The 26,681-nt window shown below is 37.2% G+C and overlaps 1 protein-coding gene and 1 long non-coding RNA gene across 8 annotated transcripts in view; one reads left to right on the top strand and one right to left on the bottom strand.

Annotated features, from left to right (window-relative positions):
* Positions 1–26,681, top strand: part of LOC148679883 (uncharacterized) — a 759,583-nt gene that overhangs the window by 636,405 nt on the left and 96,497 nt on the right. The window lies entirely within an intron of this gene.
* The window catches only part of LOC101885658 (glutamate receptor ionotropic, kainate 2-like), a 98,654-nt gene that overhangs the window by 63,170 nt on the left and 8,803 nt on the right, over positions 1–26,681 (bottom strand). For 2 of the 7 annotated variants that reach the window (XR_015482322.2, XM_087247744.2), the window contains exon 3: positions 25,993–26,124. The exons of the other annotated variants lie outside the window; for them this stretch is intronic. The gene's annotated coding sequence lies outside the window, so the exon portion shown is untranslated. The remainder of the gene's footprint in view (positions 1–25,992; positions 26,125–26,681) is intronic. 7 annotated transcript variants of the gene reach the window in all.

Here is a 26,681-nt window from a genome sequence, read left to right on the forward strand (position 1 = left end):
CATGTAAATACCCAATGGACTAAAAATCATGATTAAGAATAATTAAAAACCTAATTATGAGTGATAAATACATTTCCATGTGTCTAAATACATGTTAAAAACATTTAAATACTTGACTTTGGCTTCTTTTTCCCCTCTTTGTTTTGTTTCTGGTGCACAGACGTCAAACTTCATGACATTTACAATATTTTACAGGCAATATTGTTACATATTTGTAGATTCAACATGAAGAAAAAAATGGAGAAGATAAATAGATTTTTCGATATAATCCACAATGTTTCGGATATATGTGAATATACTGCTGCACTTCCGTGTTAAAAGCGTGTCAGATTGAAGATCCTCTCGCTGGACTGACAACAAGTGTCATAAATCATCCTTTACACCAGTGTGTGTGTGTGTGTGTGTCATGCAACATAACGACGCGATCACATGCGCTGAAGTCAAAAACCCTGAATGCTGAAGGTTTATCAGCCGTGATTCAGCACCGTGGACAGAGACCCGCTGCTGTTATTCACCTCCACATCTTTATTCATGACGTCACATCTTACGCAGTCTGTTTGTGTGTGACGTCACTGCATATTTTGAGGAGAATTAAGATGTTTTGCAAACTCGTGATTTTTGATGTACTAAAATTATATTGGTGGGGGGGGTATTTCACTCAAAATAATAAAACAGCTACACATCGTTAATTATAGTTTGCATTAAGAAAGTCTGATTTTATGTTTTGCAATCTCAAAAACGAAAAGACAAATAAAATAAATTTTATTGTACAGACTAAACTATATTTTTTAGTTTTGTGATTATTGTAATTCAAAATTCTTTGAACACAACTACAGTAGTTTTGCTATTATTATGGAAACAAACTCATGATTCATAAATACTTTTAAAATCATCTTGACATACTGTGAAACTATAATCCCCTAACTTTATTAGGTATACCTGTCCAGACATGGTCAAGACGATCTGCTGCAGTTCAAAGTGAGCATCAGAATGGGGAAGTAAGGGGATTTAAGGGATTTTGAACGTGGCATGGTTGTTGCTGCCAGACGGGCTGCTCTGAGTATTTCAGAAACTGCTGATCTACTGGGATTTTCACGCACAACCCTTCTGGGGTTTACAGAGAATGATCCAACAAAGAGGAAATATCCAGTGAGCGGCAGTTCTGTGGGCGCAAATGCCTTGTTGATGCCAGAGGTCAGAGGAGAATGGCCAGACTGGTTCCAGCTGATAGAAAGGCAACAGTAACTCAAATAAGCACTCGCTACAACCGAGCTCTGCAGAAGAGCATCTCTGAACACACAACACGTCCAACCTTGAGGCGGATGGGCTACAGCAGCAGAAGAGCACACCGGGTGCCGCTCCTGTCAGCTAAGAACAGGAAACTGAGGCTACAATTCACACAGACTCACCAAAACTGCACAATAGAAGATTGGAGAAACGTTGCTGCTCTGATGAGTCTCCACTTCTGCTCACACATTAAGATGAACGGGTCAGAATTTGGTGTCAACAACATGAAAGCATGGATCATCCTGCCTTGTATCAGCGGTTCAGGCTGGTGGTGGTGGTGTAATGGTGTGGGGGAGATTTTCTTTGGGTCCATTAGCACCAATTGAGCATCAACGTCACAGCCTACCTGAGTATTGCTGCTGACCATGTCCATCCCTTTATGAGCACAGTGTCTCCATCTTCTGATGGCTACTTCCAGCAGGATAACGCACCATGTCATAAAGCTCAATCATCTCAGACTGGTGAACATGACGATGAGTTCACTGCACTCAAATGGCCTCCACAGTCACCAGAGCTCAATCCAATAGAGCAGCTTTGGAATGTGGTGGAACAGGAGATTGGCATCATGGATGTGCAGCCGACAAATCTGCAGCAACTGTGTGATGCTATCATGTCAATATGGAGCAAAATCTCAGGAATATTTCCAGTAGCTTGTTGAATCTACGCCACGAAATATAAAGGCAGATCTGAAGGCAAAAAAGGGTCCAACCCGAGACTAGTGAAGTGTACCTAATAAAGTGGCCAGTGAGTGTATTTTACCTTCTGTTGAAGTCAACACCGATATCTTGTTTGATTCAGTAACTTGTATGTAACAGGATAATGAGATGCAAGATAATTAAACACGTCAGGGACAAAATAAATCACAAATGCAAATGTAAAGGAGTCTGAAGATGTGTTTGCATTGTGCTGAAATGAGGCTTAAATGAATTAAATGTACTTCACTGACGGCCTTCATCTGAAGCAGAGCGAGACATTTACACATGAGATTCAGCGCTTCACTAAATCACAGCAGCTGATGTGGGCGCGCGCGCACGTGTGTGTCTGTGTGTGTGTGTGTGTGTGTTACACTCAGACTGAGACTGAAAGAGGCCTTTGATTTACTCAGATCAACAGAGTGCTTGTGAAACACACACACACACTGTCTCTATCTCTCTCTCTCTCACTCTCACACACACACACACACACACATACACACACACACACTTAAGATATATATGTGTGTGCGCACACACGCTCATACACTCTTTCAAACACACATTTACATATATACACACACATGCACACACACATTCACATAAATACACAAACACGCACACAGATACATATCCAGTATGCTCACACACATACGTGCACACACGGTCATACACTCACTCACTCACATATGTACACAAACACATAGACACAGACACACACACACATCCAGACATATATGTACAACCACACTCACAGATACACACATCACATGCTCTCTCAAACACACACTCATATATACACACACATGCACACACACACTCTCTCAAACACTCACTAACATATATAGACAAACACACGCACAGACATACATGCTCTCACAATCACACACACTCACAGATACATATATTTATTTATATATGCTCACACACTCTTTTAAAGACACCCACAGATATACACACATGCGCACACACACACTCATTCACATATATAGACAAACACACACACAGACATACATGCTCACACATTCAATCACACACTCACTAATACACACAAACACACACACACACACACACACTTTATCAAATACACTCTCTCTTTCTCTCTCTCACACACACACACACACACACACACACACACACAAACACAAACACTCACTCACTCACTCACTCACTCACATTTATTTACACACACACAGACATACATGCTCACACCCAATCACACTCACAGATACACAAACACATGCTGTCTAATTCACACTAACAGACACAATCATATTTGCACATGCAAACACACACAGTCACACATATGCATACACACACACACACACACACACACACACACACACACACACACACACACACACACACACACACACACACACACACACACACACACACACACACACAAAACAAAAAATCTCTCACACACGTGCAGATATGTTTAAACACACACACTTACATGTATACACATACACACATGCGCACACACACACACACACACACAGATCTACATGGTGATGCTGAGGGATTCACATTGTGAAGATACAGATGATGAAGTTTGTCACTCAGATAACAGCAACACCCCCCTCCCCCACCGACCCACCCACCCACCCACACACACACACACACACACACATACACACACACGCACGCACACGCTGCTATAAACAGAGAAATTGACTGTTTGAGACACACACCATCTGTTGCATTAGCATAATTATGGAAATAAGCAAAGAGGGTGTTATGGGCCGAGTGAACACACACACACACACACACACACACACACTCAGACACTATAGTAATGGTGTGGATTTTACATGGACTCTTTCTCTGTTACACCAGTGGCAACGAGATGTTATGAGTGAGTCACTGAATCACTCAACCGATTCATTTAGCTCCACTGATTCACTTGGGAAAGGCTGTCTTTATGAGCAACAGCTGTTTGAAAGAGTGTGTGATTCAGCAACATGAGCAGAGACGCCACTCAATCAGATTAAAACACACAAATTTACTAGAAATAAAAATAATAATAATAAAGTAATTCAACTGATTCAGAATTAGTTATTGAATTGTTTATTCAGATGATTCATTTAACTAAATACAAGTGACCATCGTTGTGAATACGATATTAAATTGTTCGTTCAATGATTCATTTACAGCATGATTCATTTAGGAAGTGACTATCTATATTAATGAGTTATCGAATTGTTAATTCAAATGACTCTTTACTACATGATTAATTTAGGAACTATACAAGTGATCATCATTGTGAATGAGATAATAAATTGTTCATTTAATGATTCATTTACTACATGATTCATTTAGGAACTATAAAAGTGACCATCATTGTGAATTAGTTATTGAATCGTTCATTCAGATGATTCCTTTAACTGCATGATTTATATAGGAAAAAATACAAGTGGCCATCTATAATAATAAGTCTTCGAATCGTTTATTCAGATGACTTTTAACAACATGATTCATTTAGGAACTTTACAAGCGACCATCATTGTGAATTAGTTATTGAATCGTTCATTCAAATGATTCATTTAACTGCATGATTCATGTAGGAACTATACAAGTGACCATCTATATTAATAAGTCATTGAATCATTTATTCAGATGACTCTTAACAACATGATTCATTTAGGAACTATACAAGCGACCATCATTGTGAATTAGTTATTGAATCGTTCATTCAGATGATTCATTTACTACATAATTCATTAAGGAAATATAGAAGTGACCATCAATGTGAATTAGTTATTGAATTGTTCATTCAAATGATTCATTTAACTGCATGATTCATGTAGGAACTTTACAAGCGGCCATCTATATTAATAAGTTATCGAATAATTCATTCAAATGACCCTTAACTGCACGATTCATGTAGGAACTATACAAGTGGCCATTTATAATAATGAGTCATCGAATCGTTCATTCAAATGACTCTTAACTACACGATTCATTTAAGAAATATACAAGTGACCATTGTTGTGAATGAATCACTGAATCGTCCAGCTGTGTTGATTTGTGAGTGTTCAAGCATGAATCACTGATTCATTTTTTTAACTGATTCATCCAGCTATGGCGATTCATTTATAGTCTACCAGTGGCAGTCTTTATAAAGGATACATTTATTTAATTATGTCCCAGATACTGATTTATTTATATATTATGTTTGTATTGACCTTATTCTAAAATGCAGAAGTGCGCCTGTTTTCACGATTGTTTTATAACTTCTGATTCAGTCGCCTATGGGAGAAATGACAAGGAATAATAAACGGCAGAAAACGGTCAAATTACTTGCTCTACAAACAAATGTTTGCATGACTATGAAGACCAAGTAGAATAATATAATAGGGAAATGTCAGTTTGCAACATCAAACAGCGAAACGAGCCGTTTTTAATGTCTAAAAATGAATGGAAGTGAATGAGACCGGAAGTCTCGAGGCAAAAAGATTCAGATGGCTGCGCCCGCTCGTCTGCGGAGAATAAGGTGAATATTAGTAGCTTATAGGAGTACACTTCCAACTATGCTTCATTTAAGTATAAACTTTGTCTAAAGTTAATTCATTTTTGAATATATAATTAAGAATAAGTTCATTATTCAGTACTAGTGTAGAGGAAATAAAACACATAATAAGACGTCAGCACTTGCATTCAATAAAACACACACAAGACGTCAGCCTGTCATGCATCTGCATTCACACCAGCATCTTGGAGGAATAATAGAGATATTAAACAGATATGATGTGTGTGTGTTTTTCCATTCCTGTAGGATTTGACACTCTTCTGCTGTCTGTGTGTGTGTGTGTTTGACTCAGTGATGACAGCGATGCGGTTGCCACGGTAACAGGACACTAATGCAGTGTGAGTGCAGTGACACACAAACACACATCCTCAGCGCGTCTGTCCTGTAACGAAGCTCTCATTATCGTCCTGCTCAAACAACTCTTTACAGACGACACTAACAGGATCTGCGTGCCATCACACACACACTCCCTGAAGAACACTAGTAATGATAGTAGATCCTAAAAATCTGCATCAGTGTGTTGCATCGATATTGCAATGTGTGTGTATTCACAATAATCACAGCCCACACTGTAATAAATGCCGGGCTTCACACAATTCATTCATGTTGACCCAACAACACACATTAAGTTAACTTAATTGTTTTTACAAATTTAAGAATCAAGAATTACTTTAGGATGAATTCTAAACAGATGCATTTTAAATAATTACTTTGAACGAGGAGCAAAAATTAAGTACAGGATTAGATTATTGATTAAATACTGTTTATACAAAATGATGAGTGTATTATGCAACGTTTGACGGTTCAATTTCTGCACTTGAATGGGAGTCCCTGGTTTATTTGCATTTTTTATGTCGTATTTTTATTATATGCTTGTAATTTATGATATTTTATGCAAATGCACTGCATGGAAAAGACTTGATCCAGTCAGTCTAAATTAGTTAAATATTTTCAAATAGAGCCAGTTAGATCATCTGGTGCTGAATGTTGGTGGAAATAACTAACATTGCAATATTTAGTTTTCCTGCGAGATATATATATATATCTAGTCTAATATTATTTACTGTCATCATGGCAAAGAGAAAATAAATCAGTTATTAGAGATGAGTTATTAAAACTATTATGCTTAGAAACGTGTTGAAGATAATCTTCTCTCCTTTAAACAGAAATTGGGGGAAAAAAAATAAACAGGGGATATATATATATATATATTGCTATTTAAATATTTTCACAAGACGCCACTAGAAAGAATTCATAATTTTACATTGATCGGGTTGATTTTTGGGGAGCGAATCTGCATGAAAAGTACAAAATTCTGAATAAGTAAATAAATTACACACACACACACACACACACACACACACACACACACACAGTTGAAGTCAGAATAATTGCCCCTCATTTATTTTTTTCCCCCAGTTTCTGTTTAGCGGAGAGAAGATTATCTCAACACATTTCCAAGCATAACAGTTTTAATAACTCATTTCTTTTTTTTTCTTTTTTTCTGGGTTTTCTCCTTTTTATTTTTGATAGGACAGTAGAGAGAATTGACAGGAAAGCATGGGGAGCAGAGAGAGGGGAAGGATCGGCATAGGAACACGAGGTGGAATCGAACCCGGGTCGCCGCGAGCACCGGAGTGCATGTGTTGACGCACTAACCACTACACCACTGGCGCCGACTTAATAACTAATTTCTAATAACTGATTTATTTTACCTTTGCCATGATGACAGTATAACAATAATATTAGACTAGATATTCTTCAAGACACTTCTATACAGCATAAAGTGACATTTAAAGGCTTAAATAGGTTAATTAGGGTAACTATATAGTATAGTATAGTATGGTATAGTATAGTATAGTACGGTACAGTATAGTATAGTATAGTAAAGTATAGTATAGTACGGTATAGTATAGTATGGTACGGTATAGTATAGTATGGTATAGTATAGTATAGTATGGTATAGTATAGTACGGTACAGTATAGTATAGTAAAGTATAGCATAGTAAAGTATAGTATAGTATGGTATAGTATGGTATGGTATAGTATGGTATAGTATAGTATAGTATAGTACAGTATAGTATGGTATAGTATAGTATGGTATAGTATAGTATGGTATGGTATAGTACGGTACAGTATAGTATAGTAAAGTATAGCATAGTAAAGTATAGTATAGTATGGTATAGTATAGTATGGTATGGTATAGTATGGTATAGCATAGTATAGTATAGTATGGTATAGTATAGTACAGTATAGTATAGTATGGTATAGTATAGTATGGTATAGTATAGTACAGTATAGTATAGTACAGTATAGTATAGTATGGTATAGTATAGTATGGTATGGTATAGTACAGTATAACGATGGTTTGTTCTGAAATGTTCTTAAAATAGCTTTTAACAAAATGTAAAACTGCTTTTATTCTAACTGAAATATAACAAATATTATCAGACATACTGTGAAAATGTCCTGGCTCTGTTAAACATTATTTGGAAAACATTTAAAAAATAAAAAATAAATCAAAGTGCGGCTAATAATTCTGACATCAAGTATATATATATATATATATTATTAGGGGTGTCCAAACTCAGTCCTAGAGGGCCGGTGTCCTGCAAAGTTTAGTTCAACCCGCAATTAGGCACACCTGGACTTGCTAATCAATCTCTTGCTAGGCTTTTTAGAAATCTGCAGGACACTGGCCCTCCAGGAGCGAGTTTGGGCACCACTGGTTTATATGCAGAAAACTCTAAAAGCCATTTATTATTTTCCTCTAAAATCAGCATCCTTGTGTGTGGGCTCAGAAACTTTTCTGTTATAGTGACGGATGAGTTTTTTTCATATTATGTTCAAGACTTCTCCTGCTGTGCATCCATAATCTGGTCAAATTATATTCATACCACAATATATATCAAAGCAAAACATCGCAACATCAGATTTATCCAGCATCGTGCAGGTCTGTGCTGTAGGAATATTCCCTGTTTGCTGAGTTTTCCACAAATCTGGTATTACACCTGAGCGCACACACACACACACACACAAAGACACACACACACACACACACACACACACACACACACACACACAATTTGACAGCTGTTCTCTTGAGAAAAAGATTCATTTAACACCAAAAAACACATCAGATCACACACACCTGCGCCACCAAGACCAAAAACTAGACACCCCCCCCCCGCAGCTTCAGCTTGTTCTCTTTGATATAGAGCTCCTGCTTCAAGCCAATGGTCATAATAATAATAATTCACAAATTAAGAGCTTCAATTCTGCTGTTAGGATCAAACGGCTTGAATTAAAAATGGATCAAAACAAGATGGAAAGCTTTGAGAATATTGTACTGATATGAGAGCACTACTTCAAAGTGGCCCAAAAATAATATGAAAGATTTTCACAGGTCTTGATTGTTGCTCTTGTGGCATCAGGAACAAACAGTTCAATAAAACAGATGCATTATTAATAATGATAATAGGAGTAAACAGCTGTGAACGCTGATCATTAGCGCATGACCTGCCATCATCTCAGATATTTTACTAACATTTTCGAAAGTTTGTGTCAAACATCCTCACAAAATTATTAATATTGGACACACAGTTGAAGACAAGATTATTCACCCTCACTTCTTTTTCAAATATTTCCCAAGTGTGTTTAACAGAGTGAAGAAAACATTCCCTATATTTACTATTATATTATATATATATATATATATATACACATACACACACAACAGTTCTGTCTGGTTCTTGAATCTGATTGGCTGATAGCTGTGATATATTTAAGTAATATCAGCACTCGTACAGCCTCTTTACCCTTTGTGTATTACTCCGCCCACATACAGCCAGCAACAAGCAGACACTTCAGATCTAAAGTGTAAAAGATGCTTGCTCAGCTGTTTAACTGTCAGCTTATGATTTGAATCCAACGCGTTAGAAAGTAGTTCCTCAAACAAAACGGTTTTTGAGACTCTCCATGTTTGATTTTGCTTTTATAAACACAATTATGCAAATATTTGTAATTTATAGGGGATTTATAAAGCATGACTAGTCCTCACTTTAGATTAGGTCACAAAACCACATGATTAATAAAGTTAATAAAGCATTAATTAACATATTAGTTAAGTATTATTTCAATAGTTTATTAATCATTTACTCATTCTGAATGATCCTAAAAACCCTCAGCTACTCTTTTGTAAATAATTTAATACTTTAGTAATGAAAAATAAATCATTAAAGTATGAAAATACAATTATTAAGCACATTATACAGGTGCTTATAAGTCAAGAATAGAGCATTTGTAGCTGCAGTTATAAACTGCTTACTATCGCTTATTAATGTAGAGTTAATGCTTAACAGATAATGTATTCACTATTTGCTAATGCTTAATAAATGATTTATAGTGTGTATTATTATAAAGTGGTAACCAATGTTCTCCCCATGTTGGTGTGAATTTCTTCCGGGTGCTCCGGTTTCCACCACAGTCTAAACACCAGCGCTATAGGGGAATTGATTAAATAAATTGGCCGTAGTGTATGAGTGTGTGTAAATGGGAGTTTCCCAGTGCTGGGCTGCAGCTGGAAGGGCATCCACTGCTGAAAACATATGCTGGTATAGTTGGCGGTAATGAATGAAACAAAGTAAATGAATGAATGAACAAAATGCTCGACGTTTTATTTGGAACAGCTTAATTGTTTTATGTGGAATCCACTTGTATTTGGTGAGCTAACTTAAATGATTTATGTTGGGACAGCGTGAATAAATTGCGTGGAAGCCTGGATTTTTACAGTGTAACTAATGCTAGAAAATCCTTCATATATCAGTCAGCAGTGGTGATCTACAGGACATCAGTGAACAGGTGATTGTGTGTCAGATTTACTCCTACATTATTCTGATATTTCGGTGCATCTGCGAGCGTCCGCTGAGCAGTGGCTGTTTCTCTGAGGCTCCGTGTGGAGAGCGAGAACTAGCAAAACAGCTTGAGCTGCTAACCGCTAACAGCTTGGAGCAAAGCGAATTGGCAGACTGAAGCAGCACGAGCCCGATATTCTCCCTCTATTTCCATGTTTCCTCAGCTGAAGGACAACTCAATAAAATTTTTGTGGGGGAGACCGGAGCACCCGGAGGAAACCCACGCCAACACAGGGAGAACATGCAAACTCCACACAGAAATGCCAACTGACACAGCCGAGACTCAAACCAGCGACCTTCTTGCTGTAAGGCAACAGTGCTAACCACTGAGCCCAAATTTTAGAAAACACATAAATCAAAACACTGCAAACTCTAACGTGGAAGAGAAAAATAAGGCTTGTCTAATAATTAATTCTAATCTAATTTATAAATGAATAAAGCCCATGAGCTGTGCCTGAGCTGATCAGTTTATCCTGTTGTTCAGCAGCAAGAAACAAGCCGTTTCTAAAATATACATCTCTTATCGCATGTTGAACTTTTTGTATTATGGGAAATATTCCGTCTATTGAGTGTCGTTGCTTTTATTTTTAACACGTTTTAAGTCAGCCTTTGGGTTCGATATTCAGGCACACTCCTATTGGTGTCAATCTGGCAACCTGCGCTTGTGTGTGTTTTGAACTAAGCGTGCAATACCTAGTTCAACCACTGGGTGCCAAACCCACATACTGCTCCTTTAATGCCTAGTTCAGACTGCGTGATTTTAGCCCCGATTTTGGCTCGCCGACAGGTTTTGAGAAATCGCTGACAAATGCCTGAAATCACAGGCAAATCGCTGCTCGTGCACGTGAGTGATAATCACACAGTATGAACGATCAAAGACGCGATCTGAGAGAATCGCCGATGAGTCGCCGATGCCTGTGAGATATTTGGCGTGCTGAATATCTGGAGCTGTCGGCGATTCAAATCATGCCGTGTGAATTGAGAGTTTGACTAAAAATAACATCAGCGATCGCCTACAGCCAATGAGAGAGCGGCATTCACTTGTGTGTGTGTGTGTGTGTGTGTATACCTGCTGCAGGCCAGCGGGAGGCTGAGGGAGAAGTTAAAAGCGCTCTTTTTCGGTTTATTTGGACCAACGAAATGGAGGAAAAACTAGTGGAGGTTTGACAGGACTCAGGAGCACCCGTGTCTATTTGACTTTCATACAGAAAGAAATTAGTTTATTATTAACGTTGAGGAGAAATGGCTAATTCCCTTTAAACCCAGGTGAGCAAACATGTACATGTTCTACCCCATTAAAGGCTTCTTTCTCATTATGTAGTTAATAACAAAAGATATACGACGTGTTTTTGGCTGTGAGACGTAGTTTGGACGAAGTTGTCGGCGATTCTCCCTATAGTAAAGTCATGCAATGTCAATGTCCCTGTCGCCGATCCATCTTGCAGTGTAAACAAAGCAGCGACAAAACGCAAACCCAGATAGTCATGCAATGTGAAAACATCTGTGACACGACTAGTTTGAAAATCATGCAGTCTGAACTCGGCATAAGGATGTGTTATTCTACTCAATAACCTGTAGATAGAGCATTACACTCTAGAAAACGTTATTTACTTATTTAACCCAATGGTTGAGTTAAAAATATCTGGTGCTTTGGTTATTTTTAACCTTTATTCGGTTAGTTATTTAATAACTCAACCAGTTGGGTTAAAAATGTTGGTGCTTTGTGTTTTTTTTTTTTGTTTGTTTAATTTAGATTTAATTTTGGCCTTTTTGCCCTTATTAGATAGGATATTATTTAGACAGGACGCAAAGTTGGGGAGAGAGATGAGGGTGGGGGGAGGGGGGTAGGGGGGAATGGGTTAGGGAAATGTCCTCGAGCCGGGTTTCGAACTCGGGATGCCCTGACGTGCTATTGCGCCGACTGTTGGGCTATTTTTTTACCTTTATTGGGTTATTTATTTAAGAACCAGCTGGGTTAAAATTTTTGAATTTCAACAGTCAACTGATTTAATTAACACAGAACAGCTGTATTAATATCATGTAATGTTATTTATGTAATATATTACTGTAAATTATTGTAATGTATATTGCTGTATTAATATTAAGTTATGTAATGTTATTTATGTAATATATTACTGTAAATTAATGTAATGTATATTGCTGTATTAATATCATGTAATGTTATTTATGTAATATATTACTGTAAATTATTGTAATGTATATGGCTGCATTAATATTATGTAATGTAATGTTATTTATGTAATATATTACTGTAAATTAATGTAATGTATATTGCTGCATTAATATTATGTAATGTAATGTTATTTATGTAATATATTACTGTAAATTAATGTAAAGTATATTGCTGTATTAATATCATGTAATGTTATTTATGTAATATATTACTGTAAATTAATGTAATGTATATTGCTGTATTAATATCATGTAATGTAATGTTATTTATGTAATATATTACTGTAAATTAATGTAATGTATATTGCTGCATTAATATTATGTAATGTAATGTTATTATGTTGTATGTAATGTTGTTTTTGCATTAAGTTTATTTAAGCTCTAACCCAGTACTGTCGTTATTCTTTTATCAAATGTCCTCCCCGTGTCGTGTTTTCATATCTGTTTCACCAGCGCTCTTAATTGTTAATGATACATACTGTACGCTTACTTCATAGCTGATCTATATTAAACAGAAAAACACGCTAAAGGTCCGGAATTTAAAATGTAAAGGAAATAATAGCATTTGCAATATTTTTGAAAACTATGTTATTTATTTACACAGCCATATTACAAAATTAGGGGACGTGGTGGCGCAGTGGGTAGGACGTTCACCTTACAGCAACAAGGTCGCTGGTTGGCATTTCTGTGTGGAGTTTGCATGTTCTCCCCCTGTTGGTGAGGGTTTCCTCCGGGTGCTCCGGTTTCCCCCACAAATCCAAAGACATGTGGTACAGGTGAATTGGGTATGCTAAAAATTGACTGTAGTGTATGAGTGTTAATGAGTGTGTGTGTGTGTTTCCCAGTGGTGGGTTGCAGCTGGAAGGGCATCGGCTGCGTAAAAACATATGCTGGATAAGTTGGCGGTTCATTCCGCTGTGGCAAGCTTATATTAATAATGGCACTAAGCCAAAAAGAAAACGAATGAATGAGTAATATAAATGTAATAACAGTACTTGTAATAGTAGCGATAGTAATACCAGAATGGAAAAAATAGCATTTAATCAAAATAACCCAATGCATTGGGGTAAATTGTATAACCCAATGTAATAGGAAGAACCACTACATTTATTTACCTTCTGCGCTTAAAAAGTGAACTTCAGACCTAACTGCGTGAAACGCTCCTGAAATCTGCAGCTTCATCAAGGGCTGCATGCTGAATGTGCTGCCTGGAAAGCAGATGTTGTCGGGGCTTACTTTCGTCCCACATACTTCCATCCCGCTCTCTTCTACTATTCACCTCAGTCTTCTCGGTTTGTTTACAAGTTCATTTGAGCATCATCACAAAATGCTTCATTTACGAACCACTTATTAAAATAATACACGTAAAATAAAAAAAACAGTGGCTAGAACAATCGGCACTCTTGATGTAAAGTGTGCTTCCATCCGCTCTCATGTTACACGACTTAATGAAAACTCCATATCTGCAGTGCTCAGATTCACAGGGAGAAAAGAGCTCCCCGAGGGCTTATTGCAGTAATTATGATTTTCATAAACCCTTTTGTGAGCGTCTTACGCGGAGAAAAGCTCTCCGCATTGTATCTGAAGCCCAGAAATGAGGGAGAAGAATTTGCCTGCTCGACCCACAGCTCTCCTTCTGAGAGGATTAATGATCAGCCTTCATTCAGAGACGTTACAAAGACACAGCAGCTCCAGAAAACTGAGCGCTCCAACACACTAAAGCTTCATCTGGGAAATTAGCACACTGCGCTTTATAATTAGATTGACATTTAGTATATTTATTAATCCAACACTGAGGCTTTTATCCATGATTCACAAACACAACTGGACATTTTTTGATTACGTTGAGGTTGACATTTCCCCCATTTTGACCATGTAGCACATTTGGCTAGTTCCACAGATATGTATTTGGCTAGTTTTACATATATGTAGAGCGTTTGGCTAGTTTAACAAATATCTATAAAAATTGGCGAGTTTTACAAATACGTATTGCGTTTGGGAAGTTTTACAAAAACAGTGTGTTTGGCTAGTTTTACAATTATGTTGCACGTTTGGCTAGTTTTACAAAAAAAAGTGTGTTTGGCTAGTTTTACATGTATGTAGTGTGTTTGACTAGTTTTAAATACATAGCGTGTTTGTCAATTTTTACAAATATGTAGCGCATTTGTCTAGCTTTACAAATATGTATTGCATTTGGCTAGTTTTACAAATACATAGCGCGTTTGGCTAGTTTTACAAAAGTTAGTAGCGCATTTGGCTAATTTAAAAAATAAGTAGCTTGTTTGGCTAGTTTTACAAATACGTAGCTCATTTGGCAAGTTTTACAAATACGTATTGCATTTGGCTAGTTTTACAAATACGTAGCGCATTTGGCTAGTTTACAAATATGTAGTGCATTTGTCTAGTTGTACAAATACGTAGTGCGTTTGTCTAGTTTTACAAATATGTATCGCGTTTGTCTAGTTTTACAAAAACGTATCGCGTTTGGCTAATTTTACAAATACCTATTGCATTTGGCGAGTTTTACAAGAACAGCATGTTTGGCTAGTTTTATAAAAACAGCATGTTTGGCTAGTTTAACAAATATGTAGCACGTTTGGCGAGTTTTACAAATATGTATTGCGTTTGACGAGTTTTACAAATACGTATTGTTATTAATATGTAGTGTGTTTGGCTAGTTTTACAAATACAAAAACGTGTTTGGCTAGTTTTACATATATAAAGCGCGTTTGGCTAGTTTTACAGATATGTAGCACGTTTGGCCAGTTTTACAAAAAAAGTGTTTGGCTAGTTTTACATATATGTAGTGCGTTTGTCTAGTTTTACAAATACATAGCACATTTGTCTAGTTTTACAAATACGTAGCGCGTTTGTCTAGTTTTACAAATATGTAGCGCATTTGGCTTATTTTAAAAATATTAATATGTAGTGTGTTTGGCTAGTTTTACAAAAACAAAAACGTGTTTGGCTAGTTTTACATATATAAAGCGCGTTTGGCTAGTTTTACAGATATGTAGCGCATTTGGCTAGTTTTATAAATACATAGCGCATTTGGCTAGCTTTAAATATATGAAGCTCGTTTGGCTATTTTCACATATATGTAGCGGGTTTAGCTAGTTTTTCAAATATGTACCACATTTGGCTAGTTATACAAACATGTAGTGCGTTTGGCTAGTGTTGCATATATGTAGCTAGTTTGGCTAGTTTTACAAATATGTAGCGCGTTTGGCTAGTTACGATATACAATATGCATTTGGCTAGTTTTACATATATAGTACGCTTGTTTAGCTAGTTGTACATGTAGCATGGTTACAATGCTAACTTCAGTTCGGCTAGTTTTCCATATGTAGCGTTTGTTAATACGTTTTATTTCAGTATTATTAATTATGTCGAAGTAACGAGCTTTATGGTTGTCGTTTTAGTGAACCGTAATCACCCAGCTGTCCTCCGTCTCTCGGTTTTAGGAAACTGTGGAATTATTTTGCAGCATCCTGATCAATTTCACAGTTTCACCTTCAGAAAAAACACATTTCCTGTTCTCTGAGCTGTGGACGACTCAAGGACACACACACAAACTCTCTATGTGTGTGTGTGTGTGTGTGTGTGTGAGAGAGAGAGAGGTGTGTGTATGAATGCAGAGTGTGAGATAATAACTGCGAGCGCAGCAGGAGGAAGATATGACATCATGACCACTCGATTAACAACATTATCAGCGACTGTGCTCTCGATTCATCCTAACATTGAATGAAGAATATCTGAACATGAGGACACTTGTGTACCCCATCGATAAGGGCAGCACTGAAGGCGTGGGCAGTGTGAATTAATTAAATTAAGTCTAAAGACACCAGCACTGATGTAATAACTGTAATAAAATGTTCATAAGTTATCACTGCTTTAATAAATGTAAGAACAAAAGAAATATTTACACATTGTTCATGGATTTTAAGTAGTGGCGTGTTTGGCAATGTGAATAGTTTTTAGGCTAGTTTTACATGTAGCGTGTTTAGCGACATTTACAGTAGTTTAGTTAGTTTCACGTAAATGTAGCATGTTCAGCTAGTTTTATATAAAATATATTGAATGATCCTGACATTATTTGGCTACAGTATATGTAGCATAATTGACGATGCAGACAGCAGTTTGGTTAGTACAGTTTACAGTATATGTAGTTTGTTTGGCTACTTTAACACTTATATAGCATGTTTGGCTAGCTTTTCATATAGATGTAACGTGTTTGGAGTTTACAAGGATGTAACATGTTTGGTTAGCTATATGACGATCACGACAGTAGCATGGCTAGTTTTACATACGGTATATGTAGTTCGTTAGGCTAATTTCACGTAGCATGTTTTGCCTATTTTTACAAATGTGTAGCACATTTGACGAGTATTACAAATACGTAGCGTGTTGGCTAGTTTTACAAATACATAGCAGGTTTGGCGAGTTTTACAAATACATAGTGCGTTTGGCTGATTTTACAAATAGGTAGCGGGCTTGGCTAGTTTTACAAATACGTAGCATGTCTGGCTAGTATTACAAATACGTAGTACGCTTGGCTAGTTTATAAATACGCAGCGCATTTGGCTAATTTTGCAAATACGTAGCGCGTTTGGCTGATTTTATAAATAGATAGCAGGTTTGGGTAATTTTGCAAATACGTAGCGCGTTTGGCTGATTTTATAAATAGATAGCAGGTTTGGGTAATTTTACAAATACGTAGTGCGTTGGGCTAGTTTTACTAATACGTAGCACTCTTGGCTAGTTTTATAAATACGTAGCATGTCTGGCAAGTATTACAAATACATAGCACGCTTGGCTAGTTTTATAAATACGCAGCGCATTTGGCTGATTTAGCAAATAGATAACGCGTTTGGGTAATTTTACAAATACGTAGCGCATTGGGCTAGTTTTACAAATATGTAGCACTCTTGGCTAGTTTTACAAATACGCAGCGCGTTTGGCTGATTTTACAAATAGATGGCGCGTTTGGCTAATTTTACAAATACGTAGTGCATTTGGCTTGTCTTACAAATACGTAGCACGTTTGGCCAGTTTTACAAATACGTAGCACGTTTGGTCAGTTTTACAAATACGTAGCACGTTTGGCTAGTTTTACAAATACGAAGTGGGTTTGTCAAGTTTTACATTTATGTAGCGTGTTTGGCTATCTCAATGTATCTCAATGTGTTTTGCTATCTCTTGTTTGACGATCCCGACGGTAGTATGGCTAGTTTTACATATGGTATATGTAGTTTGATTGGTTAATTTCATATATATGTAGCATGTTTGGCTTGTTTTACATACAGTACAGTGTGTTTGGCTAATTTCACATATATGTAGCATGTTTGGCTAGTTTAACATACAGTATATGTAGCTAGTTTTACATATATGGAGAGTGTCTGATGATGCTGACAGTACTTTGCCTAGTTTTACGTATGTTTTATATAGTGTCTTTGGCCAATTTTACATTTATGTAGTATGTTTGACGATTCAGACAGTAGTTTGGCTAGCTTTACATACAGTATGTAGTGCGTTTGGCTAAGTTCACACAAATGTAGCATGTTTGGCTAGTTTTACATGCAGTATAAGCCCATGTAATCTGTTTGACTCGTTTTACATACAGTATATGTAGTGTTTGGATAATATGTAGTATGTTGGCAACATTTATAGTGCATGTTTGACAATCCAGACAGTAGTTTGGCTAGTTTTACATGCTGCACATGTAGCATGTTTGGCTAGTTTTACATATCTGTACTGTGTCTGATGATGCTGGCAATAGTTTGGCTAGTTTTACATACAGTTTATCTAGCGTATTTGGCAAGTTTTACATATATTCACCATGTTTGGCTAGCTGTACATGCATGGAGCGTGTGTTTGGCGATGCTGACGGTAGTGTGCTGTGACTCTGCTCTCAGTGAAGCTGTGAGTGTTTAGCGGATGTGCTGTGAATCTGCTGTGTGACACAAGGACGCTCTGCTGAAAGCTCAGGGTCTAATTATTTTGGCCCTTGAAGAGCGTGACTCCATTTCATTGGCAGCGATGGCCCTGTGCTGTCATTCATTAGTGTTAAAATGTGTCTATGCCCACAGCGGAGCCGATATATCACACACACACACACACACGCACTCCCAGCCCTTGACTCCAGGACAGAGATGACAGGCAGACCTACAGTCATTCATCATCCAGCGCTCTATTCGTTTATCTGCATCTCTCTCTCCGCAAAGCTGCTGACTTTGAATATTCAGTTCTAGATGTGCTATTTTTCCACACACACACACACACACACGCACACACACACACACACATACAAAATTAAGACACAGAAAATGAATGCATTCATGAAAAATCTCAGACTCCTGAGCACTGTGACCTACTGACCCTTAGCAAAGGTCAAAGGTCAGGGGACTGATGAATGCAGCAATAATAATAACAATAATATTAAATAGTGGTTATAATAATAATAATAATAAATAATAATGATGATGATAATAATAATAATGATGACAACAACAACAATAATAATAAATAGGAATAATGATAATAACAATTATAATAAATAATAATAATAATAATAATAATAACAATAATTAAAATAAATAATAATGATAATTAAAATAAATAATAATGATGATGATGATGATGATGATGATAATAATAATAATAATAATAATAATAATAATAATAATAATAACAATAAATAGGATTAATGATAATAATAATAATAATAGCGATGATGATGTTGATGATGATGATGATGATGATAACAACAACAACAATAAATAATGATAATATAAGTATTAATAAATAGTAATAATAAACAATAATAACATTAATAATATTAATAATAATATTAATAATAAATAGTAATGATGATGATATTAACAACAATAATAATAACAAATAATTATATTAATAAATAAATAAATAAATAAAAAGAATAATAAATTATAATAATTTTAACAATAAATAATAATCATAATAAATAATAATAATAGTAATAATAATAATACTAATAATAATAATGAAATGCAGGATACAAAAATAAACATTTAAAGAGCAGTTGGCAGAGCAATGTCCAGCTATTAAGCAAATATTATTCAGCATTTTAACTCAGTTTTGAATTAAATTGTGTTTCACACTAAAAAAAAAATTAAACTACAGTATTTTTCATTCAAAGTACTTTTTTATACTGGCTCAAGAGAAATATTATGGTTTTTCATGTTCTCAGGGTGTTTTCAGAATCTCTGTATCTAACCAGTTGTGTCAACATAGACATAAAAACATTACAGTAGAGTTAAATTTAATATTTGACTATTTAAGAATGTTGTTTTTTTAAGTTCATGATATGAAGAGTAGCCGTTGTATGCTGTTGGGTCGTTTTTACCCACTCTGAGGTGAATTTGAGGTTTAATTTGCCCACAGCTTTCTCTGTGTCTCAGTTATTGTAATGATTTTTGCTGACAAATCTTGCTTTATACTTGTTAATAGCAAATTCATTATACTTTTGTTGTGTTGGTGGCTTTTTTTGCCCCATTGACTTCCATTATAACCACATTGTTTTTGATTGCAAAGCCATGACAGTGTATGACACCCATGACACTATAAGTCAATGGGGCAAAAACAGCCACCAACATAACCAAAGGGGAGTAAATTAGAACAATACACTGAGGTTAAGAGATATCTTGAGTCAAATACAGTGTTTTCGGTTTTACAATCTCTCTCTCTCTCGTTCTCTGTCCAACATAAACATGTTTCTGGAGCATTAAGACAGGCAGACGGAGAGATGGCTGGTCATTTCTGCAGGTGTTTGTCCACTCAACATCCATTTCCCATCTTGACAAGCACTCAGTCAAACGCAGCCGCAGGAACGAGACGAGACTACACAGACGGACAGCTGCTGCACACACACACACACACACACACACACCCCAATAAACCACAGCCTGCCATCATTCATCCACCATAATGTGCCCAAACTAATCTCTCCACAGTTTACAGCGACCACAAACATCAGATGAAAATAAGAGGAATGATGATGCAGCAAGCCGGCGTGTAAGAGTGTCTGTCAAGTGCAACAGTTGCAGCTCATCCAGAACGCTGCTGCCAGGAGACTGAGGCAGAGAAGCAGAGCACATCACACCTGTCCTCAGGTCTTTACACTGGCTCCCAGTTGCATTCAGAATAGATGTTAAAGTGTTATTACTGCTCTATAAATCACTAAATAGCCTAGGAGCTCAATACATTACAGATAAGCTGACTGAACACAAACCTAATAGATCAATGGGATCAAGATCAAGTAAATCAGAATTACCAAGAGCTCAGTCAAAGCAGGGTGAATCGGCTTTCAGCTACTAACAGCGCCCCCTGCTGCTGGAATCAGCTTCCAGAAATGATCAGATGTGCTCCAACATTAGGCACATTCACATCAAGACTGAACACACATCTGGGGTGCGTTTCCTGAACAACGGCTTAACTCATGGCTGAACTATAATAGTACAATGCATCGCTTGGGGAAAATAACGATGTAGTGACGAGTGTTTCCCAAAACCCGCAGTTTCTCTGTCCCAGATTTCTTAGTTTAAACCACGTTAACTATTACATAAAACACCCATAATGATGCTCTGAACAAGGTGGAGTAACAGCTTCTTTAGAGAATAACCCCGTCATTTCTTTGTGCAAATTTTACACAAACACACATATTTAAAATAAAATCCAATATTAGTTCTGGTAAAAACATGCACTCGCTTTCCATATTAATCGAAATTTATGTAAATGGCACATACAGAGCCTGTGTTTCCTTTACTAATATTATTGAGAACATTACATACTCTATTCTAAAGCATAACATCACTTACAAAAGCAAACACCTATGCTAATATCATATATAAATCATATAAATAAATAAATAAATAATGAGGCGATTTATTAAGAAATTACATTTAATATTCATTATTTATTAGGAAATGTAAAAAATCCTACTTTAATAATATCAATGATGATAATTATTATGATTATTAAGTAGGATATTGTTTGCTTGTTTATTTATTTATTTATTGAAAAGTGTACTTTTACAATGTGACACATGTAAACCAAGTGTGCCGCAAGCCTACGTTTGAGTGAAGGTTTCGGCCGTTAGATCGCCCCCTGGGGGCTGGCTGCAGTACAAGTCATAAAGCCCGCCTCCTCCGTGTTAATAAAGGAGACTTGAGCCCAAATAAAAAAAAATATTACACTTGCAATAAAATGTCCCGAAAGATGGTTCTGGTGGATTAAGGCGCTGGTTATTGTGCTGAAATAGGTGCAGATCTTCATTTTTGTAAACAGTTTGTTTTTAGCAGTAATTTAATGCTGGGCGTGTCATCGTGATTGACAGCTGTGATTGACAGTTTCTCAAAGCAGCGCGTCTGAGCTTCGGCAGGAGACTGAAGTAGACTGAAATGTTATTATTCGATTTCTGTGTTATTTTACCATGACAAAATGAGTTCAGCAGTAAACTATAGTTTCTGACATACATGATCCTGGTGGAACACTGTTTATTCGCTAAGTTCAGGGCTTTTTTCGGGCTTTATTAGTTTGCTGATACACGCCTAGCCACCCAGATAGCAAAACACAGTTCCGGCTAGATTCTCGCCTGCCGGAGACTTATCTCTTAGAGCTCAGACTGACTAATGTTACCTCTGCTGGACCTACTCCGGATGCCTGGACTCACTACCCAATTCCAGCCCGTCAATCGAGCCAGATGCGGCGGCCGAGCGAGCAGGCGCTGCCGCATGCGAGCCGCAATCAGCCCGTGACGCTGCGAGTAAGTTATGCGCTGCGGCCTGGAGCTGGCGCGATTCAATATATAAAACCCTCATATTTGTTAACGTTATTACATCCATTTGTGTTGATATGACAGCAAACGCATGCTGAGAAGTTCGGGGGGCGTAGTTGATTTTACATAAAGCGTTTGATTGGAAGCTCGACTCTGCTCATTTTCGCGGCTCCTCCTCTGGCTCCATCAGACAGTCCTTCTGCGCATGTCTGGCTCCAATTTCAGCAGTCTTTTGCGACAGTTTGTGCCCGTCAAGCAGACGTTTTGCCCTCAAGGCGTTCAATGGGAAAAAGGGCTGTCGCGTCGTCCATATTTTTTACAGTCATTGATGTAAACACAGCAGAAATGTTTTAACCAGCAGGCCTGTGTCATATACAATGCAGATACTTAATAAATAACCTACTATAAATTAAAAGCATTAGCGCATGCTATGTTTTTTGTTTTCACAAGCTTTGGAGACGTAACATAAATTCCGCGTTTAAATAATAGGTCACCTATAGCTTTCGTCATGAGCCACGGCTGTGTTCAAAATGGCATCAATGTTTTCAAAGTGCACTGCGAAGGGAACACTATTGTAAACATGGAGATCGCAAAAACTGAACTGTAAAAATACTCTGACAGCAAAATACACCTAAAAGAGAAGACTTTAATGCTAGAATTTTCTAAACGAATAGGGCATAGGGGGGATAACTGGGAATAGAACACAGCCAGAAACTACAGCTGCGTCCCAAATGGCACACTATACACTATGCACTCATGCACTATGTACTTATGCACTTACACACTCAACAGGGTAGTATATGTATGTAGTGTCGTCCCAAATGGCACACTAATGTTTTTTTTACTAAGCGGAAATTCAAACCGTTTCTCTGATGACGTTTGACGGTTGCCAAATCATTGAAGTAAACGACCGAATTATCAAATAATACCTGCCGTGAGTGTTGCCGCATTCACCATCGGGAGGCGCTATAATCACTCTCGTAGGAGAATTTTGCTTTCACTATCCAAATTAAATAAAGTTATTCAACATGTGCGTCCGATAGCTCCGCCCCTTCCGCTACGTAAGCAAACCTGCGGTCGTTGAGTGCGTGAAGTGTCCATCATTACACACTTCATTTTAGCGGCTGAATGAGTGCATCATCCGGGTAATTAAAGTGCACTTATTATTTTTAGAGTTTTCAGTGTGAACGCACTACTTACACTATTTATACTACAAAATGGCGTAGAATAGTGCATAAGTATGCGATTTGGGACGCAGCTTACATTTCTAATTACAGCTCCAGAGGTGTAATTGTAAGCATACAAGTTTTGTACATCTAGTGGTTAAAATAATGATGTGCAACTGCGGCCCATTTACTTACTGGCATCTAGTGGTTAAAATAATGTTGTGCACCTGCTGTTCATTTAATTACTGCCATCTAGTGGTAAAAATAATGTTGTGCACCTGCTGTCCATTTATTTACTGCCATCTAGTGGTTAAAATAATGTTCACCTGCTTTCTATTCTTTTACCACCACCTAGTGGACAAGAAAAGGATGCGCACCTGCTGTACATTCTTTAACGCCATCTAGTGATCCAGAAAATAATGTTCTTTTGTTGTATATTTTTACTGCCATCTAGTGGACAAGAAAAGGATGCGCACCTGCTGTACATTCTTTAACGCCATCTAGTGATCCAGAAAATAATGTTCTTTTGTTGTATATTTTTACTGCCATCTAGTGGACAAGAAAAGGATGCGCACCTGCTGTACATTCTTTAACGCCATCTAGTGATCCAGAAAATAATGTTCTTTTGTTGTATATTTTTACTGCCATCTAGTGGTCAAAATAACAACAAGCAACTGCTGTCCATTCATTTACTGCCATCTAGTGGCCAAAATAATGATGTGCATCTGCTATTCATTTTTTTACCACCATCTAGTGAACAAAAAAAGATGTGCACCTGCTGTCCAATGTTTTACCGCTACCTAGTGGTCCAGAAAAAAATGTTGAGTTGTTGTCTATTTTTACTGCCATCTAGTGGTCAAAATAACAATGTGCATCTGCTGTCCCTTTTTTGACACCATCTGGTGGTTGAACAGTTATGTGCACCTGATGTCAATTTTTTACCACCACCTAGTGGTCCTGCTTAACCTCGGCTAAGCAGATCTTTTAATCGGTAAATGCCAACGGGCCCAGCCGGGACTCGAACCAACTTGTTTAGACTGGTTTTGTTGCGACTACACCAAAAAGCCGAACAGATTCTGGTGCCTTTGAACCCAAGTAAACGCAGCAGGTGTGAACAGCCCCTTAAACAGTCTCCTGTGGTTGACAGTGATGGTGAAGGTGCTCTTATAATGAGATTTCTCCTCTGTCTACACGCTCATACTGCACTCCAGAGCATTCACTCACACATCTACTCGTCTGTTTAGTGTTTCTACATCACTGGACTAGATAACTGCTCTCAGGATGCCCGCGCCACCATCTGTGCCAGACTCCCGCTGTCATTGGCAGCCAGGTATATTAACCCTTCTGTACTGTTCAGACTGACTCCCCTTTCATTATGTTGGGGGCTGTTTTTGCCCCTTTGACTTTCATTATAATCACATTCATTGATTGCAAAGCCACGTGCATTCTTAACTGTTACTGGTTTTCCCTGTTGGGAAGGGGTCAAATGTGTGTGTGTATGTGTCAGTGTTGTCTGTCTGTCTGTCTGTCTGTCTGTGTGTGTGTGTGTGTGTGTGTGTGTCTGGGAGGTGTAAATGTCCGTCGCCGCTGATGGATGCGTTTCTGCTCGACTCTCAGCAGACAGAAGCGTAACGATCCTGGAGCTCATTCGTTACTGCTGACACACACTGCAGTGTGTGTGAGAGTCTATCTGTGATTGTGTGCATTTGTGTGTGTCTACGTTTGTCTGTCTGTCTGTGTGACAGTCAATCTGTGACTGTGTGTGCATTTGTGCGTGTCTGTAGGTTGTCTAAGTTTGTCTGTCAGTCAAGTCTGTAAGTCAATCTGCCAGTCATCTTAGCCCCCTCACACACACATCTGTACTGGATCTCTCTCACACAGTAAAGCGCATTTGGGAGTTTTTGAGAAAGTGGCGCCCTCTGTAGGACAAACAGACCCATTACAGATAAACAGACCCATTACAGATTTTCTGCACGGAGCATTTATAAAAGAATAATATGCAAGATGTGCAAACAGCCACAATTAAAAAAAGTCTCATTTCTGTTCCCTAATATCATAAGTAAATGCCTTTGTATGTCTATATTTTCTCTGACCACCAATAACGATCATTAGCAAATCCTGAGCATCAATATCCAATTGATAACCATCAAAATTCCTACATAAAACATGTATGAAACTTATTTTACAAAAATAGTTTTGATATAATTCTAATACTGTATAGTGTTATACTATTTACAGTAACTACATTTATGTATAAAACACTGCAGTGACTCAGATTCCTGTATTGTCACTCGAGACGTTGTTTCTGAGTCCAAACAAAGATCATCCTCTAAAATACTGCTTTTCTGTGCTTAATTAATCAAACAGTTTGTAAATTTGCATGTTTACTCACAGTTCTATTGCATCATGAACCCCATAGGATGGTTTTCCAAACTCCTTTTCCACGCTCAGTCACAGTCAAAACGTAGCGCTCACCTAATCACACACACCTGCGTCAGTCCTGCCGATTCAGCTGCACTCCACCCTGTGGCCAAACAAAGAACTACAATACAAAAACGGCTCTCACAGCAGTCCTCTACTGCACACTCACCCGCTTTTTTCACTTTTGTCTTTTAATCAGAAAAATAAAGTCCATTGTATATCTAAAACAAATAATACGTTTATTTTGAAACAAACAAAAATCTAAAATAAAACCAGTAAATTTCACAGAACTTATAATGTAAATCAGTGAGATGGTATAATAACGAACCACTTACATTAATGATATGAATGATAAAAAATAAATTATATGAATGTGGGAGAGATCGTGATGATAACCTCACCGCCGAGAGGAAGTACGAATATATAATAATATAAGTTCGATAAAATATTAATAATAAACTTGGTTATCATTTTGATGATTCTCACCTAAACGCAAGAAAAACCAAAATCTTAATAATATTTCACTGTAATTAATTTATTTAAACTGTATGTAATTATTTTAAATATGATAAAATGGCCAATAATTGATATATATTTGCAATAATAGTAAATATTTTCCTTTGATAACTTCGTATGTTCAAAATGTGATAAGGCGCGTCC

Source organism: Danio rerio, chromosome 4, assembly GCF_052040795.2.
Source record: "Danio rerio strain M-AB ecotype USA chromosome 4, GRCz13ab, whole genome shotgun sequence".
Classification (NCBI taxonomy): Eukaryota; Metazoa; Chordata; class Actinopteri; order Cypriniformes; family Danionidae; genus Danio; species Danio rerio.